The following is a 7,184-nucleotide window of genomic DNA, read 5'->3' on the forward strand; positions in this document are numbered from 1 at the left end:
ATTCTGTTTGTGGATAACGACACTTCTAAAATTATATATATAAACATTCCTGGTACTATTCAACCGGCGTTTTACACTAATAACAGAATGAATAAATATATTCTTAATAATAAAGATTGCGAAAATCAAACAAAAAAATCAGGAGTTTATAAACTCAATTGGGCTGGATTGTAATTTATTTTACAAAGGTAGAACCAATAGAAACTTTGAAGTCAGAACTAAAAAACATCTCAGGGTTCTAAATGGAAATAGTGAATATGAGTTTGCAAATCATCTTTTGAATCACACTTTCGATAAAAATTCAGGTCTTAAAATACTTCACTCAGGATTAAAGCATCGCAAATAAATAATTTAGAAATTTTAGAAATTAGAAAACATGTCAATATAAAATCAGATGTAATTAATAAGCAAAAAAAAATTATAAATAATAATGAAAAATGCCATTGCAAAGTTGAACTAAACTTACAGAAGAAATCTTATTATTAAACGCTTGATGTAATGTTCAAGTAATTTTGCATATTTAAATATACGCGCCAGTCATTTGATTCGTTTCTTCACCGCCAGAGGGGCGCTCTGTCGGCCACCTATAGCCACGATGCGTATCGGGTATCGGCCATATTGAATTAACGCGTGCTTTTTCGTCAAACGTCAAACGTAATCACGTAATTGTGGATAATTTTCACTGCAATGTAATTAATCCAATGGATTATGAACTTTCTAAGACATATTTTCTTCGATATTATCCAAAAATTGTATGAGCAGAAACGATATTTCTTAAGAAATATCGTATTACATGTGGCGATTCTATTTCAGTATCAAATCGTGTCTTAATCTTTAAAGTCTTATTTAAACAAAATTTGAATTTGACCAATCACAGGGCCTACACCGTCCAGACGCTGGAGTAATAATATTATCAGATGCCATGTGTAATTCTTTACTCGAATATGCATCCCTAGGTTGGGGTGGCTGTGCCAAAACAATATTAGACTCCCTGGTTAAAGCACAGAAATCACTACTAAGAGTCATCCTCAAAAAACCATTCAGGTACCCCAGTGATGCATTATTCACGGAAATAAAAGTTCTCGATGTTAGACAACTGTATATTAGAAAGATTATATTACTTGCACAAAAACAACGTCAGCACTTCCCTTCCATCGACCACCTTCACGACACCCGACTTTCAAGGAATAATCCAATAGTCCCAATAAAAACCACGACGTCCCTTGGGCAACGGCAATTCTCGTACTTAGGACCTAAATTATTTAATATCATTCCTAATGCTTGGAAAACGAAAAGTACAAATGTTTTGCGCAAATTGGTCAACGACTGGCTCCTTGATTTAGGGAGGGTAAAAAGTGAAGATATGTTGATCAATAGATAATCTCATTATAAAAAAAATTATAAAAAATATATATGTTCATTATTGTCAAAACACTGATACATAATCTTTTAAAGTACATACAATACAAAAACACATATTTATCACCTCTGAACACAATTGTCAATGCTGTATTAATCTGTACTTTATTTATCAATGCTATCGATTATTTTCTAATCATCCAACTATATTATAAACTTATAAACTACCCTTCCCATTTTTTCTACCTTACAACTCCTGTGGTGATCTGTCTTTTTATTACTACTATCTGGCTGATATTTACTTTACCGGTTTTGTTTTATAATTTGTACTAAATTGTAATATGAACTAAACTTGTCAATTTGACTGGCCTAAAACAGGATCCATTCCTAGTTGGCTAGTCAAAGTTTCCGCATGTTTTATTGTATGATTTTTATGTGAAATAAATTTATTATTATTATTGAATTAATAAAGCATACTATTTTCACTTTATATATTTTATTATATTGTTGATTAAATCACCGTAACATTATTTAATTGGAAAACAACAGTTTATAGATATACTTATATATATATTGTCCTCTTCCCGTATTATGTTGATCCAGTAAGAAGTTGTTAGACTAAGTTGATCCACCTTTAACACCATATAACTTGGCTATTATGGAATACATATGTACGAATTGGCAACAGTGGAACAGTAATTATCAATGTTGCCAGTTTGCCAGAAAAACCATTTGATATACTGTTCCTTAAATTTTCTAAATTTGTATGGAAATCGGATGCATAATTTATGTTGATCTACCCAAATTGGCATACTTATGTTGATCTCATATATATCGATATATTCCCGTAGTATGTTGATCCAGGTAAGAAGTTATTAGACAAAGTTGATCTGTGTCCCTATATATGGTTTTACTAAATGAACCAATCAAGGGGCAATCGGTGGACTGTTCATCAGAAGGTTTTATGTGATTCCGTAATCTTTTGTGATATTGAACTCAAAGTATTAGTCTCTAGAGTCGAATATCGCATGAAATGACTGTGAGATGGTACCGTTTCAAATCAAAATGACGCGTGTTGCTTGAATTGTTTATAAGAAATGTATGCATATTTAGATTGAAACGAAAATTTCGCAAAAACAAATCCATAAAAAAATCATAACTTAGCAGGGGTACACGGGTTCATAGGGTGAGGTTTGTCTAGGTCCTGGTGGCGGATGCGTTTGCCCATCTACTGCGTGGCGGGCCGGTTTGAAAGAAACTGGTTGAGGGATACCTTTCGACCATAAAAATCCAAAATGGCGGCAAAAGAAATAATGTTATGTAGGAAATTTTGAACCTCTATCTTTTACCATCTCTCCTGATTACGCTTCGTGACTTAGTAGGGGAGGCCGGGTTCTTGGTTATAATGGGTAATTAATGGATGATTGGACGCGGTTGGAGCTAACTAAAAACTGTCCAAAGAAGCGAAGCTAGCAGTCCACAATGGAGTGCGGGTACCTACCCTAATATATGGAAATGAGACATGGAATTGGCAAAAGAAGGCTGAAAGTAGATAGAATACTGTATACATGAGATTCCTGAGGCATATGTGCGGTAAAATCATGTATGGCGAAATGTGCGTATGCTGTGTCCATTCTACAGGTATTTTATAAGGGCCTGTTAAAAGGAGCTAGCAGCATTGATCCCCGGTGCACTGTGCACGTGCTTGATACTCAACAGACACGAGCGGAACACAGGTTCACAGTAAAGTTGATGTTATCTATATACGAACGGGTCGTTTCTCCGACTCATTTTACCGTAAGTCGGCTCGCATGTGGAACGAGCTATCGGCATCTGTTTTTCCTCCTCCATATAATCCGGGCCTCTTTAAGACCAGCATTAATAAATTCATTCCTACAGCCCCTACCTTAACCCGCCTCATAACGCTGCCCAACCGGTTGGCGACATAGTTTCTCTGTATTTAGAGTGTAAAGACAGGGGCGCTCTAGTGAGAGGTGTCACATAAAAAAATCATACCGCCGAATTTGAATATGGAGACTTACAAAACGAAAAACGAGTTGGAAAAACGACCCGTTCTCATAAAGACAACATCAACTTTATTGTGAACGTGCGTTCCGCTCGTGTCCGTCGAGTATCAAGCACGTGCACGGTGCACCGGGGAACAATGCTGCTAGCTCCTTTTAACAGGCTCTAATAAAATACCTGTAGAATAGATTTCGTCATACATGATTTTACCGTACATATGCCTCAGGGATCTCATTTCTACAGTATTTAGTCTACTTTCAGCCTTCTTCTGCCAGTTCCATGCCTCACTTCCATATATTAGGGTAGGTACCAGCACTCCATTGTGGAGTTTCGCTTCTTTGGACAGTTTTTTGTTATCTCCAACCGCGTTCAATCATCCATTGATTACCCATTTTAAATAATTACCCATTATAATCAAGAACCCGGCCACCCCTACTAAGTCACGAAGCGTAATCAGGAGAGGTGGTAAGAAGTTCAAAATATACCATATAATATTATTCCTTTTGCCGCCATTTTAGATTTTTATGGCCAAAAGGTATCCCTCAAGCAGTCTCTTTCGATCCGGCCCGCCACGTAGTAGCTGAGCAAACGCAACAGTGTACCCCTGCTAAGTTATGATTTTTTATGGATTTGATTTTTGCGAATGTTTCGAATAGCTCTAAAGATGATTCTTTTAAAATCATCTCATATTTAATATTATAAAACAATATGACCGGAAGTCGGCATCTTTCTATAAAGCATAAACTAAAAAAAACAGCTACAAGGTGGTTACAAATGCAATTATATTTAATCAATTTGTTCGATTATATTTTATGTGAAGTTGTTTTCACAGTGGCCCAATGAATATTATATGGGGCCAATTGAACCAATTTGACTTTAAGCATTTTCTACGTCTTTCGATAAAAACTTAGGCTTACGATAAAAATTCTCATAATCAACGGCAGAAAACTAGTTGTCTACCAAATTCTTATTTTTTTAATCTCATATAAATTAAGCTATATACTCATAAACCGATTGAGTGTGTAATGGACCTGTTTGGGGTAAAAGAACGTAAAGAATTTTTTTTCATAAATTAAAATACGTTCAGAGAATAGGGAGAAACGAACAGACTATGGACATCTTTGGGACATACTAGAAGCTTTATTATAGAAACCTACGTCGGTAATAGGTGTTAACCACGTAATAATTGAAAAGAGGCGTGATGGAGCTCAACGAATCAGATCATTCCCAAAATCAATTAAATAATTTTTCGCCAATCACGGAGATTAAGGGCGGTCTAAGACACGATACACTCGAGGTTGATTTACTGTTGAGTTAACCTTGGGATCCGGTCTCACGACACGTGCAAAGGCACTTGGGATTCGACGATAAATTTGCATTCTAAGGCAGAAACGAAGCCATACCCAACCATCGATAACGAAAAAAGGGGGTGACGGTCTGGTGGAAGAAGAGGGTGTTTTAGAATGTTTTGGTCCATAAGACATATTACGAGGTGATCCTCATAGAGAGAATTGTTTACGTTCGCTGAAGTTCTGAGTGCTATTTCAAGTGTTGACAATGGACACGAATTTTAACTTAAGATAGGATGTTTGGCCGAAATTGCCTAATTATATTAACACGGGGGAGATGCAAGTTGGGTAATTAAGAAAAGACATAAAAGTTAATGGGTCACGAAGTCTTTGATTAACGATCAAAATTTTACGACCTTTTTTGCGCGTAAACAAAGTTACGAGGATAATATATTGAAATTCCTAGATGAAGCGTGAAAAGAGTAAATGGGTTGGGCTAAAACTAGACGCAAAAAACTGTAAAAACAGGGATGTACTGGGCGTAGATCGCCGAAAAGAAAGGACCGGGAATCGAAAAGAAACCCGAAAAGTAGTTTAGCTCATGATGGAAGGGGTTTCAACGACTCGGGTAGTGGACAGCGTTGGGTTACGAAAGATTACCAGAAGATATGCGGCGGATATCACGAAAAGAGTCAAAACAGGTAGGCGAAATTACAAAAACGTGTCGGATCAAATTTTGGAACGAATGCCTACGTATGTCATCACCGAGGGGAAGGTATATGTGTCCTGGGATCACCCACGGATCGTGTAGACACCAATCAAATGCTAGAAGGCAGCACACAAGGAAGGATACTGTATGCGCAAGCGCTGGACATAATGGGTGAAAAACTTCCGGTAGTTGGGATAATTTATCGATTATATTATCGATATCAATAGCGAATTTCTCGGAAAGATTTCAAAAACAACGATATAGAAATGAGCTACACCTAGTCTATAGGCCGGAAATCAACCAATATTACAGACACAACACGTGTACGAGGAAAAATAATCAAATAATTTTGCGCAATAATCTACATCGCCGAAAATCATTTACGGGAGGGCGCCCGAAAGTCAGGTCACCGAGTACACGCCTGTACCCGCCTCGGCAGGGTGGTAGGTGTTTACCTCAACTCGGCAGGCGGGAACCAAAAAAACTGAAACGGGGTTATGCAATTCTAAACTTAACGGGTAGTGAAACCTCGAATTCATAAAGACGAAAGTCGCACAAATTTTAAGTCGATTTATTCGAAAAAAACATTATTAAATAGCGTTGTTTGGAGGAAATCGGGGCTTTTTTCGTTTTAACTTGGTTGGAGTCGGGCTTCGGGATCCTTACGTCGTGACAGCTTTTTGTGTGCTATTTTTAAACTAAACTGATAGAGTTTTAAATGTAGTGAAGTTGGGTATTTAGAAAATCAAGGCATTTTCACGAAGTTAGAGTGGTTTTAATATAAATTGAAATAATTGAAGTGTTTTAAAATTTAATTACATTCAACCAAAAAAAGGGTAGACTCATAATTAGACAATACTAAATTCACGGGTTGGAGTCTCTTGGTTTGGACTAATATAGAACGATGAAACTCAACTGCAGTAATGTTTAATAATAACGCGTGTGCCATTAGAGGAGAAAAAAATAGAGAACCATAATAATTATCAAATGACCTGACGAAAACGGCTAAGACAAAGTTCTAAATTTATTGTGAAATTGAAGAGACAGTGTTTTCCTTGCGAGCACGGGAAGGATTTTAACGGTTTACACGATATAAGAATTTAGTGAAAAAATCGAAGTGAACGTGGCAAATAATATATGAAAGGTTCTAGGGAGGGGGAGGGGGTTTTGGGTAGATCTCGGCAAATACTTACTTAGATACTCTAAAATAGTCGATAGGGAGAGATATCTAGACTAGGTACAGTGGAGGCCAACAAATACCTATGCATGTCAACTATCAACTTACGGTTAGGGAGGAAGAGATCTTCTATTGAAAGAAATGATCCGCTTAAACATTCCGAAATCTAGTATCCGGTAATTTATGTGCTATCTACGGGGCGGCGTAAAAAAGTAGAAATCTTAGCTAGAAAAATTAGATCCAATATGGTTATAGTTTCTACTGGCGAGTAGACGGGTGACATAGATAATCGATTTCGAATTTAATACGAACCCTTAACGGCTTAGGGGCTTCTACTCATACCTACAGTTCCTGGACGCGGATTAATGTACATGTCGTCGATATCCCGACTGGACTGGTAATATTACGATTTTGGGTAAGTGATTTTGCATGAATATATATTTCCAGAACGTTAAAATTGCGACGAAGATGGGGCTGCAACCAACAGCTCGGACAGAGCTGCGATACTGATAAAATAGTATCACATTTAGAACTGTTTGCTTGCTTCTAACAGCTGTGTTTAGCACGAGGCCAATGACCTACTTATTTGTAAGCAGTTAGTGGCGACACACGACCCAAAAGGAAG

This window comes from Hesperophylax consimilis, chromosome 17 (genome assembly GCF_061612785.1).
Source record: "Hesperophylax consimilis isolate HC1 chromosome 17, BYU_Hcon_1.0, whole genome shotgun sequence".
Taxonomy (NCBI): Eukaryota; Metazoa; Arthropoda; class Insecta; order Trichoptera; family Limnephilidae; genus Hesperophylax; species Hesperophylax consimilis.